At 51.1% G+C, this 22,215-nt stretch overlaps 1 long non-coding RNA gene and 1 pseudogene across 1 annotated transcript; one reads left to right on the top strand and one right to left on the bottom strand.

The window, feature by feature from the left end:
* Nucleotides 1-1,525: 1,525 nt before the first annotated feature.
* On the bottom strand, nucleotides 1,526-4,666 carry LOC138915697 (uncharacterized). Its single transcript, XR_011421815.1, has 2 exons — nucleotides 4,347-4,666; nucleotides 1,526-4,203 (listed from the first exon to the last, which is right to left on the bottom strand). It is a non-coding gene; the product is annotated as an uncharacterized lncRNA (long non-coding RNA).
* Nucleotides 4,667-5,270: 604 nt separating this feature from the next.
* LOC106781802 (free fatty acid receptor 2-like) lies at nucleotides 5,271-13,485 on the top strand (annotated as a pseudogene).
* The last annotated feature ends 8,730 nt before the right edge of the window (nucleotides 13,486-22,215 follow it).

The raw sequence follows: 22,215 nt of genomic DNA on the forward strand, positions 1-22,215 counted from the left end.
GTCATGGAAATGGAATCCTCCAGTCTTCAGCCTTTTGAGGCTGGCTCCTTTCGCTCAGCATGATGTCTTCGAGATTGATCCCTGTCAGCTGGAGCATCAGTGTCTGCTCCCTTTGATTGCTGAGGACTTTGCTCCTCTGTGTGACTGCACCGCAATTTGCTTAGTTGTAAAGCACTGAAGGACGTTTGGGTTGCTTCAGTTCAGGGCAACTATGGACAGGGCTGCTCTAAACACTCGTGTGCAGGGTATTATGTGGGTGTAAGCTTTCATTTCTCTAGCTTGAATACGCAGACGAGGGATGGCTGCGTCACATGGTAATTGTGTGTCTCCCTTTTCGAGATCCCTTCCGTCCCTCTGTCAGGGCGGCTGCACCATCTGCCCTCCCTCCAGCAGTAAGCGAGGGATTCGGTTGCTCCACATCCTCAGCAGCGTGTGGTGGTGTTAGCGTTTTCACTTTAGCCGTCCTGACAGGTGGAGAGTGGTCAGGAAGCCGCTCGTGGTGCCTTCACCTTCACCACCCACATGCAGTGCACCGTCGAGCCCTGTGCTGCTATCTCTAGAATGGGACTTGCATGCATCTGCTTTTCTCCAACTCCGCGCAGCCCTTATGTCTCGCCTGGACCACTGCGAAGGTTTCTGACCTGGTCTTCATTCTCGTCCTCATCCCATCTGTTCGCACCACAACCAGGGGGACCTTGGAAGGACGTAAACTGGATCATGTCATTGCCCTGAATAAAACCTTCCAGTGGCTTCCCATTCGGATCCCCTCCTCACGGCCTCCCAGGCCCTGTGCCATCCCGCCCCACCTCCCCCTCCAGGCTCCTCTGGGGCCATCCCGCCTTCACGGACATCGCTCTGCGGTCCCGGCCTCAAGCAGGCCCAGCTCTCGATCTGGGCACACGTTACTGTTTCCTCCACCCTGTGCCTGGCTGGCTCACCCCCTTCTTTTGGGCTTTCTCTCCAAGGCCATTCTGCAGAGACGCGCTCTTGATGACAGCCTCCCCCCTTGGTATCATCTCCCACTGGGCTACGACAGCTTGATTTACATATTTGTCTGTTCATTTGTTTAGTGTGTGATTGTTCACTCCAGAGCCAGGAGCCCTTGACAGCTGTCACCATGTCTTTTATTCATTACTACATACCCAGGTACCTAAAACAGTACCTAGCACAGAATACGCATTTGGTATTTGAAAAATAAATGAATGAATAACAGAAAGTACCTCTGATTTTCCACTATTATAAATAATGCTACAAGTACCATCCTTTTACATGAATTCTTGCACATCTGTACATTTCCTGAAAGTGATTCTGCTGTATTCAATGATAGACACATTTGAAACTTTTATAAATACTGACAAACTGCCTTCCCTGGCTGAATCAACCCTCCCTCCCCCAACAGTCTGCAAGAGACCCATAACCCTGCCAATGAGGAAAAATACTAAAAAAATTGTTTCAAAGTTGACATGTAAAATTTAGTAGCTCAGTGCGTTAGTCAGGGTCCTCCAGAGAAATAGAACCAATAGGATGTGTTTATACATAGGGAGATATTTATTTAAGGAATTGGCTCGTGTGATTGTGGTGGTTTGATGAGCCCAAAATCTGACGGAGGAGGCCGGCAGGCCGAAGACCTGGGAAAGAGTTGCAGTTCAAATCCGAAGTAGCCTGGCAAAGCAGGAAGAGCCCTTGTTGCAGAGGAAGTCTGAAGGCAGTCTGCTGGAGGTCGGCCTTTTATTCTACTCAGGTCTTCAACTGATTAGATGAGGCCCACCAATATTATAGAGCAAACTCTGCTTTACTCAAAGCCTACTGATTTAAATGTAAATCTCAGCCAAAAACAGCCTCACAGAAACATCTAGAATAATGTTTGTCCAAATATATGGGCACTGTGACCAGCCAAGTTGACACATAAAATTAAACATCACATTCAGTATTTAATTTTAATTTCTCAGATAAAAAGTGAAGGAGAAAATATTTGCACATTGTACATAGTCATTTATGTTTCTTCCTATACTTGCCTTTTTCTTATTTGATTTCAGGAGTTCTTTGAATATTAGCACATAAACCCTCTATCGGTTAAATATGTAGAAAGATAATGGTCTTTCACTTTGTTAATGATAATTTTTTCTATAGTTTTATATATTTATGTGCTCAAATTTGTCATTTCTTTGATGGCTTCCACATTTATGTCATACTAGAAAAAAGCCTTCTCATTTACCAGGCTTAAAAATGGTCTTATATGAGACCCATGCAAATTCTATGGTTTTTAAAAGCATGTTTGATCCTTCACATACCTGGGTTTTACGTTCGTTATCTCACTGTAACTCTTCCAAATGGATAGTCAGCTATCCCAACAGCATCTACTGAACACTGCACCCTTTCCCACACCGATCTGAAACGGACTTGGGTTGCTTCATTACAAAGAATCCTCAAAATGGAATTTAAAGCAACAAGATATCATCATTCTTACTCATCCTATTAACGAAAATGGTAAAGATTCAAAATATCCAGTATTGGTGAAGGTGCACAGAGATGGATACTCGTACACAGTTGGGGGAAATGTCAATTACCGAACATTTTCCAGAAGGTAATGTGGGACTATCTATCAAAAACTTTAAAGTACATCTCTTTGACCCAGCAATTATATCAATTACATATCTAATTGGAATCCACCTAACCACAATACTCGGGTGTATTGATAGATATGGAGAGAGACAGATAGATGATAGAAGATATAGATAGGTGGGTACTCATTGATGCTGTGCCTGCTAGAGCAAAAGAACTGCAAACTGTGAAAATGGACCCTAAATGGCTGCATAAATTTTAGGACGGTCCTAAAACATACCCTGTAGCCATCAGAAAGAATACAGTAATCTGTACATACTTACAGGGAAAGATCCACACAAGGCACATTGGATGGTGAAAAATGAAGTTTCAGAATGACATACATAGTATGGTTCCATTTATGCATTTTTAAAACTATGTATTTCTATAGGTACCTAGATGGTATAAACAGAACAGAGGTGACCTCTAGGAAGAGAGAAGTAAGTGTCGGAGGAGGGGCATTTCACATTTCACTTCTGTATTGTTGGATATATTTGTGCATTATTATGCATTTTTTCAAATTAAAGAAATAATAATGGAAGAACATTCACCACCTTGATTCTGACCAAGCTGGAACAGATAATAGGGGACAGAGAGTCCGTGGCCTGAAAACTCACAGGGCCACCGTGACGTGTGCTGGGATCTTGGGGACACATCGTTGAACCCACTCAGGCCTCTGAGTGCCCACCCTGGAGCTGGGGAGGGGTGACATGCCTCAACTTCCCTCAAACCTCAGGCATGGAAAGCACGAGTGTTTCTCTAAGAAAAATGGGTGGGTCACGGGTAGATGCGGGACTGCGAGCAGGGCAGGCCCCCCGGCAGATGCACAGGAGATGGGTGAGGAGGGTCTCATAACCCCCGACGTAGGGGCCAGCACATGCCCTTGGACACTGCCATTTCTCCCACTGATATAATATAGAAAATGTACCCCAAAGGGTGAATATCAGGATAATCGCCCCCAGACAGAGCCCTATCTGACCCGTTTCCTGTGAGCCAGGTACACAGACTCACCAGCAATGAGCTCAAAACACAGCCAACTTTCTGGCATTCTCTATCAGTGTCTCCCAAGACTGGTCTCCAGACACCCCCAAAAAGCCAGCACAGATTTTCCTTGAAATCAGAGGACTCCTGTGAGCCCTTGCCGGGCAGGGCGGCAGCCTTTGAGGGACAGTGTCCTACCCTCTGGGGAGGAACCTCCTATCTCAACAGCTAGAGAGTGGAATTTAAAAATGGTAACTTAGGAAAAAAATCGTGCAGAGCCAAGGCTGTCCCTGCCGTACCATGAGTCCAGCTCACAGGCGTCCTTCAACCGGGGAGAAGAGGTGAAGTCCTAACTAGTGCACCAGGCATCGCTCAAAACTCTGCTCTCCCTGGAGGTGGTGTCACGTATGGGAGCGTGACTCTTTCGTCCTGTGGCTGAAAAGAGGGAGAGTGTTGCACCAGCCTGTGAGGTTGTCCGGCAAATAAGCACAAGAGCAGAGGTGGCGGAGCGCTTCAGTCTGGCAGAGATTTTCCCTGTGGACGGGCTCTTCGCCTTGTAAATAATCTTGAGGGTTGGCATCACTGCGCTTTCTTTACAGGCAACAGCACTGAGGATCATGTCTGTGAAATGAATACAGGTTATAAAAAGGGGACCCGGTTTTAGTTTCAGCCAAGAACAATCCACAGATCCCGCCGTCATGGGAGGTGTTAGACCATCCCTGCAAACTGCAAACTGGTTTTATCAGCACGAACTTAAGACTCACCTCTAGGCCAGATAGAAGGAGCTGGAATGCGGAAGAGGCAGATTGTAGGGACTGTTCTGGAATGCTATGGGTGTGCTGTGTTCCGACCCCAGTGGGAAGCAGAGGGAGAGCTTCCTGCTCACCGATGAGATGCACAATAAAGACACTTCCCGACAGCCGCTGGCAGAGCTCTCCATGCCCCTGAAGTTCAGAAGACACAAGGGCTGGCACCAGACGTGTGCTGCGAGAAATCAAACGTGAGAGGCTCGCTGGGCCTGGTGGAGCAAAACAGGAGAGGAGGCTGTGTTGGGAACGAGCTGCTGTTCCAGCCACAGTGGGACAAAGGTGCATGGCTCCCTTGGACCAAAGGCCGGCCCTTTGCTGAAGAGCGAGCCTGGAATCATTTTATAAATGATCTCACCCGGAGGTCAGCCTGGAGGAGCAGTGAATCCCACGGAAAGGACGCCCAGGGCTGAGAGGGGGCTGAATGTGGCCAAGGAGAGGAGGCGCTCCACATCCAAGGGAGACGCAGGGGAAGCTGGGGAGCTCCGAGAATCTGCGGAAGGTCCCCTTGGGAGAATGGTCGGCAGTGGACGTCTGCCCCATGCAGAGGGCAGACTCCAGCCCATAACTGAACCAGGCCAGCTAGACATTCGCTGCCCCTCACGCCTCCTCTCTGCTCACAGGGCGGGGCCCTAGGTGGGTCCAAAGCAGCAGGTAATGAGTGGAAGAGGAGATGGGACAAGATGGAGCAAAGAAAGAGAAGTTCGACTGTGCCCACCCCTCCTCCACGGGCTGAGAGAGGGAAGCAACGCAGAGCTGGGAGGGAGAAGCATTACTTGGAATAGAATTGAGAATTTCGATATTACCCTGGCCTGGAGCGATCTGATTATTAAACTGGACTGGATTTTCTATTATCTGAGAAGCCATGGCGCGCACGGAACGATGCCACAGGAAGAAGGAGTGCGGGGGCACAGTAAAGTCAGGGTTTACTTGCGTCTTGTCAAGTCCAGCTGGTTCACTAACGTGGTAATGTTCAATTTGAGACGGCCTCAGCGTGCAGCAATATGTCTCTGTGGCATTCGGCATCTGCACGACATCGAGGGCAGCTCTTGGCTCCTGAACCCAATTGCCTGTGTGGGAGGGGCCGCTGCCCGAGAGCGGATCCTGCTCCCAGAGCATCGCAGCCCTGGATCATCTGCCTACGCCAGGGCCGAGCACAGCGCCGGCCTGGAGGGCATCTGGCCCAGGCCTCACAATTACTCTTCGGACATGATCCCCAAACAAGGTTAAACACACAGTGGCAGGAACAGCTTGGCAGGACCCGACTTTAAACCCATGGCCCATCTCTGACTCTACCCTGTAATGCGTTCTGTCAAAAAACAAATAAAATCCTAAACCTATTTTGTGAATAGTACAATCACATTTCTTATTTTGTGTCAAGAATGCTGCGCTACTGTTATAATCCCATTTTGGAGTTTTATCACTTTTTTTTCATATCCTGGGAACCTCAAAAAATGGAAGTGATCTGAGCTGCCCTGACCTTGGAGAGGCCCTGCTGGAAGGACGCTGATCGTCCTTCGGTTGCCTAGCATCTAAATGCCTCCCCATGTTTAGCCAACTGCCCACGTAGGACTCTTGGTGGGAAGCAGAGCCTGGCTCCCACTCGAGAAGCTGATAATGCTGGGCCTTGTTTTCCGAGCCTGTCTCCTCTGTTGCCAGTCGGGCACTCCTGCCCAAATTCTGAATCTCACTACATCTGTGGCATGACTTTGAATGTGGTCTTGGCTGCACAGCTTCCTTTATTCTCCAAGCCTGGCTCTCCAGCCTTCCTGGCAAATCTCTGAGCTATCCAACATCTTATCATGGAATCCCTAAATGAGCCAGGGTTGGCCTCTGTTGCAATTAAGAACCATCGTGGAGACACTGTCCAGCACAATGATTACGAGCTAAGAGAGCCTGCATTCTGTTCAGATGTGCTCAGTCCACGAGTAATCAGAAAAATGAGACTGCATGAAAACAGCACAGAGAGCTTGATATCCACGCAGCCAGGAAAAACCCAGAAGCCGGATAACGCCAAGTATGGGTGGGGATGTGGCTCAGAGATCCAGTGGCTGGGAGGCTGGTAGCTCTGCCCTTCTTCTTTTTATGTCTACTTTGGTCCTATCCACTCTCCCGTCTGGGGCAGCCCAAAAGGCGGACAGGCTGTGGCTAGGCGATGTGGCCACGCTGCTGGCCGCTTACTCAGACTATCTCGTCTTGATCGTAGGTGTTCACTGTGATGAGCAGCACAGCTCATAATAAATGCTCAATAAATGCTAGCTGTGAATATATTTCTTGCCTTTAATTTATTTTTTGAGTAAGATTACACACACACAGAAAATTTCTTTTAACGGTACAGACGGATATATGGAGAAAGGTAGGCTTTTCCATTCTACCCCAACACCCAGTTCCCCCCTGAGACAAACCACCGCTGACAGTTTTGTGGGCCGCCCTTCCCTCTGTGTACTCCTCGCCCAGCATCCAGAAGGGTCCTTAGGAAATGTGAAGCAGATGACATCACGCCTCTGCCCATCGTGCTCCGGCTGTCACTCTACCTCCTGACCCCGGCCACGAGGCCACACACTGTCTGGGCCTGCGGACACTCTGACCTCGTTCCCACAACTCTCCCCTCACTCCATCCCCTTGCAGCCACTCTGGCGTCCTGACCTCCTCCTCCCCCTGTGGCTGTGCTCAGGGCTTGCGGTCCCTCTGCCCGGAAGGCCCCGACAGCCTCACACCTCGTGCTCTTCCTTCTTGCAGGTCTGTGCTAAAAGGTCACCTTCTCTGAGGGCCTTCTCAGCCTGCCCTTGCTCTCTGCCCCGGACCCTGCCGTTCCAGTCTTTGTCTTCCTAGCGCCAGCCCAGCCCCGGCTTCATATTACGTATCTGTTTATCAATCTATGCCTGTCTTGCCGCCATCAGACGTCAGCTCTGCAAAGTGCGGGCTGTTCACCGCCCACTCCCCAGTGCGAGTAACTGCTGTGCCCTGGGGGCAGCTCTGGAAAGACCCCCTGAGTGAATGCACGGGGTGCGTCCCCTTCTCTTGACAACCGCTCTTCTTATGTCTTGCTGTTCTCAGTTCACAGTACATCCTGGAGTCTGATTTACATTGGCTATGTAGCTCTGCCTCATTCTTGGGAACAGATACGTGGTATTTCCACTGATTGATGCCCCATGGCTTGTATTTAACCAGACCCTTTACCGAAGGACCTAGGTTGTCACCAGTCTTTTACTAGAACAAAAAACAGCGTGATGAACACACTTCTTTGTGCACATGGGAAAGCACATTCATACAATAAACTCATAGATGTCAACTTGTTGGGTCAGATGGTATGGGATTTTTTTTTTTTAATCCACCTGAGCTAACATCTGTTGCCAATCTTCTTCTTTTTTTTTTTCCCCTTCTCCCCAAAGCCCCTCAGGACATAGTTGTATATTCTAGTTGTGAGTGCCTCTGGTTGTGCTCTGTGGGACGCCGCCTCAGCATGGCCTGATGAGCAGTGCCATGTCCATACCCAGGATCCGAAGTGGCAAAACCCAGGGCCGCCGAAGTGGAGCACGCGAACTTAACCAGTTGGCCATGGGGCCGGCTCCAGGATTTTTAAGTTTGAAAGACATCATCAAATTGCACCCCCCAGAGAAGGGTCCCAAGTAACAAGGGGAGAGAGAGGATAGGAGATGAGGTCAGAGAGCGAGAGGGGCAGGAAGCTGACACAGTGGAACTTGGAGGTCACTGGAAGGACTGGGGCTCTAACGAGAGAGGTGAGGAGACTATGGGATTTTGAGCAGGAGGGACGTGACTACTTACGTTTTAGAAGGACCATTCTGGCTGCTATGTGGAGAAGAGACCGAAGAGGGCAACAGCAGAGGCAGGGGGACCAGACAGATTACTCGGGAACACAGGTGAGAGATAGCAGTGAGAGCCTGCGCAGGGTGGTGGCAGCAGGTATGCTGAGAAGCGGTTGGATCTGGGATCTGTATTGAAGGGAGAGTGGAAAGGATTTGCTGATGGAGTAAATGTCAGAGAAGGAGAAGACTCAAAGATACCCTGCAGGTGTTTGGTCTGAGCAACTGGAAGGGTGGGGTGGCAGAGTCTGGGTACCCTGGGGTCTCACTCCCCAGATGTTGGAAGCGAGAGCCTGGAGAGGCGGCAGCTGGTGGAGGGGCGGCATCTAGAAAACCTCAATTTCCTAACAGATGAGGTTTCTTGATCTTAGACTGTCTGTGTGGTTTCAAAGGAGTCCAGTTGAACTGCAGTGGGCTGAGCTGAATGGGGGCCCCAGACAAAAGGCAAAGGGGAGGAGTGCCTACCTCGAACCCAGTCCCCTGGTTGGGCCCGTGTCCCTCCTTCCCTCTGCCTCCCCTGTTGGGGCATGCTGCTGTATGTATGGCTGGACACCTCTGTTCTCTACCATCTTAAAACGTTTCCCACTCGTTCTGTTTGTAGCATCCCCATATCTGACCTTCACCCCATCTGTCATTGCTGGATGCTGAGGAGCACAGCCAAGGCTCTGTGTCGCCCAGATTTCGGGAGGGCTCTGAACCAGAAGGGGGCTGTCACGTTCTGACTGGCTGCAGCAACTTCTCAGGACATAATAAAGACCAGGAGAGGAAGACAAGATCCACGGATGAGCTAACCATCATCCGAGGGCAAACAGCTCCAGAGAAGAGTCAGCTCTCAGCTCACTCCCGCGTCCTCCTTCACAGCCTCAAGGCTGTGCAGCCTGCCCTGTCCTCTACGCCCAGCCACACTGGCCTGCTTTCTGTTCCTCCGACACAGCGCACTCGTTCCCACCACGGGCTTCGGTACTTGCTGTTGCCTCCACCTGGCACGCTCTTCACATGCTGGCTCCTTCTCATTGGTTCACATACTCCTCCTCAGCCCAGGCCTTCCCTGGGAGCCCTACCTACAAAAAGCCCCATGCCAGTCTCTCTCTCTCGATCTCCCTTTTGGCTTCCTCCCTTCACTTGGAATTACCTGGCTTGCTTGTTTACTGTCTGTCTTGTGCACTCAGGTCCCCGCACCTGGAGCAGAGCCCTGCACAGAGCAGAGACTCAGGGCAATCGATAATGGGGAGCAGAGCGATGGTGAAAGGTGCAGCATCGTAGAGAGGAATCTCACTTGTATAAATTAGTGTGCATGAACCTGAGGCCTCACTTCATGGGGTTAGACGTGAGATGTTGCACAGCCTGCTCCCATGGTGCAGCTGTCTGTGCTGTCAATGGAGCCTTCTGACTCTGTGAAGCAACTTAGTCTGAATTCCCCTTTCTGTCTCGGTGACCCTAGAACCTCGTCACCAAGAATGTCCCAATGCTGGTAACTCGGGTGACAGAACGGAGATAAGAGAAGGCAAAAAGCACAGGTTCTGACCTCCTCTTTGCTTGTGTCGTCAGTCCTGGCACCTGCTGGAGGAGAGGATTCTGCGGCTCTGTTCCTGGCTCTGCATGGCTGGGGATTGGGAGGGAGAAAGAGGCCCCTCCGAGAGCCTTTTAGGATAATGAGAGTGGCCCTATCCAACAATCTTCGCCTTCCCTCTAAGTTTCTATTTCTCAATCAAATGAATGCAGACAGTGGCACAAATTGACTTGGTAGAGAACAAAAGATAATTATGTTGCCTTCATCCCATGTGTGTCAAGCACTGAAACCACATCCCGCTGCCCATTTCAGGACAGGCCCCGTGTGGGTTAGGGAGGGCCAGCCTGCAGGGGCGGGAGACCACTCCGGTGCCAGGTGGGGAGCGATGAGCTAAGTGAGAGGAGATCCTTTCTGGAGGAGACACTAGGCTGAGGGTCACTCTTCCCGGATCAGGGGAAGGATGAGGGTGCCTGTTGGCAGGGTCAGACAGCCAGCGCAAGACACACATTCCCCAGGAAAGGTAAAGCGTCCCCTGTGAGTGTCCACGTCTTCATGCGTCTGCCTCGAGACACCACCAGGGAGCAATGCACACCCCACACAGGTTGGTGAGGGGACAGTGAGAAGAGAGAGGAGCCCAGGCAGCGTGCAGCCCAGCAGGGAAGAAACGAGCAGGAGGGGGCCCAGAGCCCAAGCTGTCCTGGCAGCAACATGGACTCAGGATAGTCTGAGTCCAAGGAGAAACGTTTGTAAGAATGGACCTGATGGACCAAAGGAAGTCAGGCCACGCTTAAGATACTAACAAGTTTCAGCTGGAGCCCCCTGGAAAGTGAACAGGAAACTGACGGGGTCTGTGGTCTTGAGAGAAAAGATGGGGGAGGAAGTGGGGGAAAAGAGCAGAGGGAGCAGGAAGTGGCTGAGTGTGCAAAATTACCAGAATAATTGCCCGTGGAAAGGAAGTGGAAGGAGGAGAGGCCCAAAGGAACAAGTGTGATCTGGATTCTGAGAGAAATCAGCTTGGTGGGGACAGAAGTTGATGGGAGACCCAGAGGGTCAAGCTCAACTGGTGACCTTCCTCTTTTTGACCACTTAAGTCTTCCAGATACAAAAGCCTGTTGTTCCTGGAAGAGAAAAAAGCTGTCTAGTTAGACAAGGCCCCACCTGCTTCTGAGAAGTGACGCATTTGAAAGGCCATGCGGCTGCCTGCAGGAGAAGGCAGGGCCCCGACTTTGCTGTGCCGGTGAAGAGGCCGTCGGGATCACAACCCAAGGAAGAGATGGGATGGAAGGAGTGTGTGTAGATAAACTCACAAAGAGGGAGCAGAGTGCGAGGTTTCCTCCCTAAGGAGGAGGGGCCCGAGGTCACAGAAATGGGAGACGAGCCAGGACAAGTCAATGGAGAGCCGGTGCTGGCGAGGGTCTGGGGGCAGGTGAGAGCAGGAGGGAGGGAAAAGGCGAGCTCAGTCCCCACAGGCGGGAATCTCCCATTTCGCCTGGCCCTACTTCCGAGATTCTCCGCTTCGGGGCTGGGACACGCAGGGGCCCCCAGCGCTTCATGCCAAGTAACAGACGGAGGAATCACGTTAGATTTTAAACATCCACTTTTTATTGATGAATTAGAGGAGATGACAGTTACTCTTGATCGACATAAATCTCACAAACATATGCTCTCTTCGGGGGGAGAGAAACGGTGAACTTGCAGGCAGCATCCTGGGAATTGTGGTGGTTCTGGTGAAATCATTGATTCTGTGGGGTGTGGAGAAAACAGGCTGATGCTGAGAGGACTTGGAGTGATTTTCCAGAGTCAAGGGACTGATCTGAGGCGTGGCCAGGACTAACCCCGGTCACGTGACCAGCTCAGGCCCCTTCTGTGACCCCACTCAAACCCACAGGCCTTCTCTGAATGGCTCAGCATGGAATCAAGAAGCTGGGCATCTGGGACCCACCTTGGGCTTAACCCAATTCCCATTTTCAGAGGTGAAGCTGAGAATCTTGTGTTCAAGCCCAGTGACTTGGGGAGAGAAAAGAAAAACAGGCAAAGATAAGGTGAGAAAAAAGCCACCGCCTGGCTGAGTGGAATTTGGAGAAACTCCGAGGCCGTCTTGGGCCTACTCCCTCTTTGTGATGGAGCGGCTGTCTCCATCCCTCAGTTCCTGGAGCCATTCTTTGTCCACAGGTATTCGCTGAGCACCTTCTATGTGGCAGGCGCAGTTCTGTGCTGGGGACACAACGGGGAACAAGAGGGATGTCGTCACTGCCCTCACAAAGTGCCATTTCTAGTGGGGACCTGGAGACCCCAGATCTTTTCCTGGGGGAGCTTCTAAGACATCAAAATTCTTAGGAGACTAATTCCTCCTTCCTTCTTTCCTTCCTTCCTCTTTTCTTTCCTCCCTTCCTTCCTTCCCTTCTTTCTTTCCTTTCTCCCCTCCTTCCTCTCTTCCCTCCTTCCTTCTTTCCTCCTTCCTTCTTTCCTCCTTCCGAGGGTGGAAATGGAGGGGAGGACGGTGCTAAGGAAGTGGTTTGGTTGGGAAGCGAGGAGGCCTTCCCTCTCCATGGCGCACAGGAGCGGAACAGCACTCAGTCTGAAGAGACAGCAATAATCCCTCGGGGGAGCGGGGAGAGGAGACGCAGTGAAGTTGAGAATGGATTCCCTTGGGTTTGGGGCTGGGAAATCCACGGTCAGAGAGCATGCCGACAGCATCTTTTGTCTTTTGAGGAAGGATAACCCCGAGTCCCAGAAGCCTGGGACTCCTCTTGGTCTACATCATATCTTTTCTCATCTGTCTCCCTGCCTACCTCCTGGCCTTTGGGCCTTCCTGGGGCGGGTCCACAACCTCCTGCTCATCCTGAAGCTGGTGGACTGTCTCCTGCCGCGCTGCCCTTCACCATGGTTGAGTGCTTGGGCGACACACTCTGCCCTCACTGGCTGTGGCTTCTACTGCACCAGGTGGCTCCTGGCAGGCATCAGCGTCGAGCGCTGCCACAGTGTGGCTTTCCCCCAGCAGTACAAGCTGTCCCGTCAGCCTGTGCATGGAGTGACTGCTTCTCTGTTCTCCTGGATCTTGTCCTTCAGACACTGCAGCATTGTAATCATTGTCCAATACTTACCAACCAACAGCACGATGAATGATGCCACAGGCCTCCCTGTCTGCCTCGAGAAATTCACTCAAGAGCAGCTAGACATGGTGTTTCCTCTGCAGCTGGACCTGCGCCTCATCCTCTTCTTCATCCCCATGGTAGTCACCACCTTCTGCTGCTGGCGCTTTGTGCATATCATGCTCTCCCAGCCCCAAGGGGCCCTGGGGAGAGCTGGAAAGCTATGGAGCTGCCTGCTGTAGCCCTCTACAATTTCCTGATCTGTTTGGCGACCTACAATGTGTGTCATGTGGAGGAGTTCTTCCCGAGGAGAAGTCAACCTGCTTAGTGTGCGCAGAGTTGCTCAGTGCTCTCAATGCTCACATGGGCCCCTTGATTTCTGATTTCTCCTCCTCAGCTGTGCACAAAGTCTTTGATAAAAGGCCACAGAGGCTGCAGCACTGGGGTGCTCGCTGTCAGGGTGCTGGAGGAGAAGAGCTGGAGAGCTGGCTGCAGAGAGAAGAAACAGGAGCTTAGGTGTGGCCAATGGCAGCTTCACAGGAGGCTAGGTTTGCCGGCTTGCTTTTACATTTTTGAGGAGGAGGGCTCAAAAAGGAAAACAATGAAGCAGAACCAGGGCGAGTTCTCCTGTGCCTAGCTTACGAGACAAAGAAGAGCAGTGGGCATCTCAAATCCAACTCATTCATTGGGTGAGTGTTTTCGTTTCGTTCCCTGTGGTTTACGACATTTCCTTATTTGTGGTTGGTACCCCTTCGTGGTCAGCCACAAGCCCTTCTATCCTGGAATATCAGAGTCTTGGAATTCTTTATCTCCCCACTCCGTGTCTGTAAGATGGCAGCCTTCCTTATGTACTACAAAGCTCTTCCTCTCTCTCCAGCCCTGATTCAGAAGGGGGTCCCACCTGCTGGGTCTGAACATCCAGCACAGGCAAGAGTCTGAGGAGCAAGACGGGATCCTGCAGGTGAGCCTGGAGGACCAGCGCCCTGACCCAAGCAGTGGCTGCCTCAGGTCTGTATAAGGAGCAAGAGAAAGAACAGTGCTTGAGAGAAGAGTCACAGCTGGTGTGAACAATCTCGGGTCAGGGGACTTTTCAGTAGTTACGGCCTATTTTCAGTTCCCAGTGTTGTGCATTTGTGTCAGTCTTGCCAGAGGTCTGTTAACTTGTCTTTTCAAAAGACCCAGGTCTTCTCTGGCATTTACCTTTGTTTGCTAGTTCACAGATGCCTCCTTCTATCTTTATGGTTTCTTTCCTTCTACTCTACTGAGTCTTGTCGGCTGTCCCTTTTCTAACTTTTTTGAGTTGGATGCTCGTTAATTTTTAGTCCCCACTCAGCATTTCACAATCTTGGAATACATGCTATTTTGATAGTGAGAAGCTGTTAACCGTCTGTAGTTTGTGTTACATTAAACAAGTACTATTTGGCAAAGATAAAATTATACTAAACCTGCATTTTCACACCGTCCACTTGACCCCACCTGCACAGTATCCCCCCGGGACTCTAAGCACTCGCCGGCAGAGGCTGCGTCCTACCCCCACTTGGGGAAGAGTTGACGGCCCCCGGAAGTCTCCTAGGAGCCTGGCTCTGGTATTTCCAATATGGCTCCCTTGAGGAAGCCACACTACAGGACAGAGTGCAGAGTGACAAGTCATCCTGTAACTAGCTGGTTTCCACCTCAACTCGTGTCTTTGATATCCACCCCTTTGATATTCATCACTAAAGCTCCCAGGTCTCATTCATTTCTTTGTCTGCCAAATAATATTCCATCATATCAGGAACCCTCTCCCTTTTCCACTCTAGTCTTTATAGACATTTAGGTTGTCTCCCATTTCCCACCTCTGGATGTCCCTGTGCTGTCTCTGTACGCGTTGGGGCAGGTCCTCGAAGGAAGGGGATGCTGGGTGGCATGGCACGGCACGTGCAGTTTCAGTTTCAACAAAAGTTGCAAAACTACTCTCCGAAGGGATTGTGTAAATCCAGGTCTTTCTGAAGAAAGGCTCTCCTTTCGCAAGCCCCCTGCCTCCCCACTGGCTCTTCTCCCAGCCCCGGCCCTGCAGCCAACACAGGTGATAACGGGAGGGAGGAGGCCGGGCCGTGCTACCTACCGCCAGGAAAAGGAGCTCAGACGAGGCCTGAGACCCTCCAAGTAACTCAGTGGATTGACACATATGCTGGACATGAGCATGGACTGTGGGGGGCCTCAGTGGGGCGGATGACCTCTCCGGGACTCCGGGGTAAAGGAGTGGTCATCTCCCCATTTCTCACTTTTGTTAACCAAATCCAGACTGTTGTGAACATTCGAGAAAAGCATAAGGTAACATGACAGAATTCTGTGCAGCACGGAGGGGGTCTCTCCCACCATTCTGTTTTTTATACAGAAAGTGCATGCATGCTGGGAACAAAGGGTGACCACAAGGCTGGCAACTCCTGGTCCTGGAGGAGAGCACAGGCTGACGATGGCGTGAAGGGAAAAACAAGATGCTAGGATCCTGATGGGGGGTCTGTGGCAGGGGTGAGGGTCAAGAGTCATGGTGCCTGGGGATGAGAAGGGAGCCGCTGTTGGCTCTGGGCCACATAACATGGGCCAAAACAAGACACGGCATCTGTGGAGAGAGAAAGATCATCTGTCTGTCACGTATTCACGTGGCTGCGTCAAACGGCTTCCCAGGAAACTGGAGCCACCCTGGATATGGTTTCAGCAGCGAACAGGTGAGAAGAAGGCAGAGGTGGTGCAGAGGCAGGGACGGGACGCCGGGAGACGGAATCAGGCGCCCTGCCTGCAGACAGCGATGGGCAGGGTGAGGACCCCTGGCGTCTGCACATTTGACACGTGGCCCCACTTTCTTCTTGGATGCTCGTGTGTCTAGGGATTCCAGAGAGGTTTCGTGAGGCAGGGCTGAGAATAAGCGATGCCACGAGATCCCAACCAGGGAAAACTGACCAAACAAGGAGCGCGGCAGGGGCAGGGATGGGAGTCCAGGAGAAGACGGGCGGCACACAAGTTCATTTGGGATAATCAGCCCAGGGCAAGACATCACACAAGACGCCTGAATTATGGAAGCTGAACAAGGTCTGAAGGAACAATCACGACCTGAGAGCTGGCGAGCAGTTAGATTTGTGGACACAGAGTTTCAGGGAAACAGAGAGGGCTGAGTGGCCTGAGAAAGAGCGAAACTCTTGACCTCCCACTTCCGGACACACAGCAAGTTCAAGTGTCAATGTTCTGGGCCCCCGAGAGCCCGGGACGGCAGAAGGGCCTGTGTCTCTGCACTTTATTCCACAAGCTGGTGAAGGGACGTGTAGGGCTGATCTCTGAGAGCCATCTCCTCGGAATGGGGTGAGGCAATTACCCAGAATCCTGAGCAAGTCCTGGGAGAACGCAGCTGAAAACTGAGCCAGAAAGGAAAGACCTGAGAGGCCAAGTGACCACAGGGTCACCCAGCGGGGGAACAAGGTGAAGAGTTCATTCTCAGTGCAGGGGTGAGGCCAGAAGGGCAAAAGGTCAAGAAAGTTGAATGGAGAGATAAATCGGTGGAAAGATTAGAGAAGCTGAGGTGGGGAAGCACCCAGCAGAGCTGCTCTTCCTCATTAGAGAAGAGAAACACCCTGGTATTCAACTGGCCTCTCATTTAACAGTCCTCACCTCTGTGCTGGGCCCGTTTCCTGTGTGGGGACCTACTGTGACTGGACACCTGGGGTTTTGCCTGTCCAGCCTCTGGTCCCCCTTCTTCTGGCAACGACATCCCAATTTCCCTTTAGTCACCCACTCCCTCTCCAGTCTCAGTCCACGAGGCGTGGGGTGGGCAGTCGGGGGAAAAGGCTAGCCCCAACCCAGTTGCAAGGGAGAGCATGCAACTCAGACTTGAGCCCATGCCCAAGTCAGCCCTTCCACAGTCAATCATTTCTAGACTCTTCTAGAATGATTTGGAAAGAAGCATACTCTTTCCACAGGGTGATAAGCTGGTAAAATGTACTCCCGGAGCTTCTGGGAGCCGTCTTTGCCACCACTTGGAGAAAGCCTGCCTGAGAATGAAGCTGGCAGAGGAAGGCAGAGCTGAGACATAGAGACGGAGGACCGACAGCTGTGTTTACGCGCTGGATCTGGCCATTCCTGGAGCCACTTTGCCCCAGACTCTTCAATTAAATAGCCACTAAATTCCCAGTTTTGCTCAATCAGCTGGGGTAAGTTTCTCTTACCTAGAATCAAGATATTAATACAAACAGTTGGCAAATAATTTGTCACTAACAATAAAGAATAGATGTTTCTGAGTTATACCTTTTATGGCATTTTAAAAATAAATTAGAGCAGATTCAAGGCTACCTGTATAACCATTTCACCAATTCACTTGCAGGCTGACATACGAGGGTTAGAGTCGCAGCTACGGGCTGGGAACGGCACGTGGCTCTGGGTGTGCTGGCGGCTGCCTTCGCTGCCCTCACAAATCAGATGCCTGGGTAACAACAACAACCCAAATCAGAAGTGCGTTCCACAGTTTTAAAAGTGTCTCCACACATATTGTCACACTCGAGTCACAAAGCAATCCTGGGAGGTTGGTTTCTTCTTCCCTCATCAAAATCAAAGACTCCAAGGTCCAGGGGGCTAAATGCCTTCCTCAAAGGGACACAGCCACATAGGGTCCCGCCGGGACCACTGTCTGTGATGCTCCTCCAGGGCCAGGGCTCCTCTTAGTCCACCAGCTTCCCCCAAAAGTCAGGAGCCGGTGTGTGGGACTCAGGGACAGCAGTACCGAATTCCGTCCAACAGCAGCCAGGCGTGGTGCAAGGGGCACCAAAGGGCTAAGCGCTGGGATCCTGGGAGGGAAACCGAGTCTGCTGGTGCTTCGGCCTGGGAAACACGATGCTAGAGCCCTCACCGTGGGCTCAGCACTGTTCTACATACGCTCTAACCCACCATCCTAGCTCGCCCAAAAGGCTCCCGTTGCAGGGCTTCAGGAGGACAAAGACCCCCTCCCTTCTCCAGGGATACAGACGCCCACCGGCATCTTTATTTGTCCTCCATTCCTTCGTTCGGCTGTGATTATTGGGTACCTACTCCCTGCCAGGCCCCGCTCAGGGTGTGAGGAATGGTATGGTGAACAAGACAGAGAAGCCGCCAGTCCTGAAGCTCACGGTGGGGAGGCGCCGTGGACTTGGAGGAGTACTGGACACCCCCTGAGGTCCAGCACACGGGCTCCCCAGCAACGAGACGCACGTCAGATGATGACTACGTGACCAGATTAAGACCAGACCCGAGACAGTTAACAGTGTGGTTTTGATAACGTAAGTGCGGCTTCCTCCTCCCCGTTTCTGGGCCAAGGGGAGGCGGGAGGTGGCAAATAAAAAAAATACCTGTTTGTTTAACCTGAAAGAATGCCTTTGTGTGCATTTCTAACTATTAGGCACAACAAAAAGTTTTTACTGGCGCAATACAAAACTGAGCCTGTGGCTGGAGCAGGACTTCCCAGTCACCAGGAACCGTTGACAGACAAAAGTAAACCAACAAGACGATTTCCGATTTTGGTACAGCACGATGAAGGACACAACAGAGCACTGCCATGAGGCCGGGAGGACTCCCACAGATGGAGCTGGCGGGGAAGTGCTTTCCGGGGAACGACAGGGAAGTCCTCACCTACTGGCTTTCTGCTGACGACATGGCCGTCTGGAGCAGAGCCAGTGGACAAGAGGCAGCTCCAACTCCGCCACTTCGTCCAAGAGCCTGATGACTTCCTTCTGGAGGCTGCCACTTCTTTGCCCAATAAAACAATCAGAACAAAGCAGAGTTCCAGGTGGCTGCTTGTGCTCTGGGAAAAGGCCGCTGGTGCATGGGACAGAAGGAATCAGGAGAGGGCCACACTGCCGGGGACAAGGAAAGAGCTTCACTTCCAACGGAACCAGGGAGGGGAAAGCTGCCAGAGAGACCAAGGGAGAGACTGCTGTGTGGAACTGGGCTGGTGTGCAGGAGGGAACAGATGAAGCCATAGCCACAGGCCAGGGAGTCATCTCTGCCGCCCCTCAGAGGCCGTGGACTTCTCTTGAGCAGGAGAGGATGGGAGAAGTTGCAGCTGGAACGCTTCGGGAGTCTGTCCAGCATGGGAGCATAATCTGTCCCATGTGTGGCCACTGGAGAAAAGTTGAGAATCGCTCCTGTAAACAGTCTAGCTGTCTGGTTACAACTGATAACAGAGAACTATTTGCAGTTTTACAAAATGTTTTCACATACGTTATTCCCCTAAACAACCCCACTCTATTCACAGAGGGCTCCGATCCACAATGAAGCCCAGAGGGGATAAGTGGCTCCCCACGACCCTGCAGCGGATGGAGACAGAGCCACGTGGGAATTCAGGCTGTCTTCCCAACTGCCTGGCTGACATCCCTGAGGACTGCCTTTGGAGGGTTCAGGAGGAAACCAGGCCAAACAGCTTGCAGAGTGGTCAGCTGGCTCCCCTTCTGCCTCTGGTCCCTCTCATCACAAGCGAGCCTTATAGTTTCACATGAGCATCAGGTGTCCAGAATAGGACCGTGAACTTGAACAACCCCAAACAGCCACCAGACTCTCTCTTCCTCTGTGGCTCTCAAACCTCTGCGTGCACCGAAACCCACTGAAAGGTTGGTTAGCACCCAGGGCGCAGGGCCCCACCCTCAGAGCTTCTGATGCGGTAGGTCTGGGGCAGGAGCTCAAGAACGTGCATTTTCAGCAAGTTCCCGGGTGATGATGCTGCTGCTGCTGCCCCCTGGGCCACATTTTGAGAACTGCTGATCTGTGACGTAATTGGTATCTTCCCCTCCTGGAGGGGAGAGTGGTTATGGGACTCTAGGACCCTTACGAGAAGGATGAGAAGTAGAAAGGGTGAGAGGGCTAGGAGCTGGTTTCCATGAGGTGCGTGACAGAAAATCCAGGAAAGAAAAGAAATGGCCAGGTGAGATTAAAAAGGCAGTAGGCACAGTGAGCTGTGAAGGAGAGGATGCAAGGCTGTGGTCCAGGCTAGTGTCTCACCCCAGTTATCAAACAGCAGCATCGCGACTTTACCGTGTCACATGCCACCTGCACTATGATTTACTTACAGATTTTTAAAAAATTGACTTACTTTTCTCACATATAACTTAGCCTTACCCTAAACAAAAATGAAATAATAACAGTAACAGCCAGTACTTATAAGTTCTTGCTATGTGCCCGGCACACACATACATACATACATTTACACACATATGTACACACATATACACACACGTGCATGTGCACACACATACATAGCTGTTTCGATCCTCACAGTGACCCTGTGAATGAGGACATTGAGGCCTGGAGGAGACAGGTGGCCCCGCTCAAGCTTCCCAGCTAACAAGCGGCAGAGGCGGGATTCCAACCCACAGAGCTGGCTCCAGAGTCCATGCTCTGAACCCCTGAAATTAGGGGGTAAGGGGGTAACCATGGGTTAGGTAACTTGCCAAAGAGCATGTAGCTAGCAATGGGATGGAACCAAGATTTGAAGACAACCAGGATGACTCTAAAACCGGAGTGTTAAACTCCTGCATCCATTCCCACGTGGGTTACGGGCAGTGAGGGACCTGAGGGTGCTGAGCTGGGACAGAACCGTGGAGAGGAGCTTGGAGCTCAGCCTAATAAATCCTGGAGGCAGCTCCCTCCTCTGAGTTGGGCCTGAGATGCCATCCTGCCGTCTCAGTACCTCGCAGCCTTTAGTAAAAAGAAACCAAAGGGTGACTTTTCCTAGTCCGTATCATAAAGACAACTGTTTTTGGTTTTGTTTTTCAAATATAAAATTATATCAAATACACTTTTTCAAAGTGCTTGCTCCATCCTACCCTATACCCTCTCTCTCCAGATACCCTGCCACCCTCTGCTCTTCAGAGATACTAAAGGGGGTGGGTCAGCCAGGCCTGGGAAACAAACACTGGTTTACTACAAAATTACTCAGGATTCTGCAAGCCAGAATAGAGTCTGCCTTCAGTATGACCCTCCAGTGACCCCAGGAAGGCCCTAGACAGGGGTGAGGGTGTCATGGAAGTGTGGCCCTCCTCATACCACGTCAGACTGGAGGGTCATAAAACAGGGAAGGAGGTGAGGCCAGCTGGCGGAATGCAGGAAGAACTCAGCTTTGCCCCAGTTTGGTCCTCCCATGCCAGAAACTCTCCTTTCCTCTTCCTGCTTATCCGAGCTCAACATCTGCAGAGCAGCAGAAGACCCCTAGGCGACCACAGGCAGAAAGGAGCTAACAGCAGGGTCTAAGGTCTTGGGAACCACTTGTAGCTTGACTTCTCCTCTAGGATCCGTCGAGAGTCCTCAGTAATAGTCATAGCCTGTGGTCCCTTGTGTGTAGGCAAAGGGGCAAGACAATACTCAAGGGGAGAAGCAGAACTCTTCTGTTACTGAGCAAGGGCTCGCGGCCTGATGCTCATAGAGGTCAATACTAGAGCACCGGCTTTGGAGAGAAAGGAAGAGCTTCATTGCATGGCTGAACAGCAAAGAGTCAGGAGGCAAGGCTCAAACCTGTCTCCCCAAGCTGAAGCAGGCACACACTTTTAAGGAGTTGGGAGTGGGACTGGTTATACGAAATGTTAACTTGGTGGAAGGTGATTGGAGGCTGGGAGTATAAGTCCCATGTGCTACAAATCAAGGGACCCCTTGCTTCTTGTTAGGTTCCCCTTTCCGTTTTCTCTTCACATTGAGTTCCAAAGTTAGGGAACTTTTGGTTCTTAGGCAGCTCAGGCTCATCTGAGAACAAGGTTTCCGTCTTCTGAGCAGGCTCCAGCTACACAACTTGCAGTTTTTGTTTGTTGCGCCTGCAAAACACCTTTGACACTTCATTATTGATACAATAGGGCGAGTATGAATTGATCTATGATGGTTACAAACCCTCCCTTTCCTTTGTCCATTCCTCATTCTTGAGGGATTAGGGGTGACAACCATTCTACCTACATCCTGCTGGTTAGGGGTGCAGATTTGGGCTTTGAGGAATGAAACTGTCTTACCTTTAATTGCAAATATGCAGGGGTTCCAGAGTTTGGACCTTTATGCTGAATGGTCATCGTACACTTTGAGGCTGTGGGTTTAAGGATGTGAGACACACAGCAAATATAGAGTTTGACAAGAAGGAATACAAATCCTAACCAGCACAAAATAACGATACCCAATTTAAGTAACCCTTCAAGTATAGACTCTTATTCCCACTGGGATCCATGGGAAGATATTTCTTATGAGATCAATTCCAGGTTCTTGGGGTGACACCTGGAGCCCAGTTGCCTATTGTCTACCTTTATCTATATGAGTTTCAACCTCTGAAGAGTATTAACATAGACTCAACAGGAAGAGTTTGCTATAGCACAAACACCTCCTTGCTTAGCTAGTGTGTCATCTAGAGCAGCTTGGTTATCTACTACTACATTGGC

This window comes from Equus caballus, chromosome 10 (genome assembly GCF_041296265.1).
Source record: "Equus caballus isolate H_3958 breed thoroughbred chromosome 10, TB-T2T, whole genome shotgun sequence".
NCBI lineage: Eukaryota > Metazoa > Chordata > Mammalia > Perissodactyla > Equidae > Equus > Equus caballus.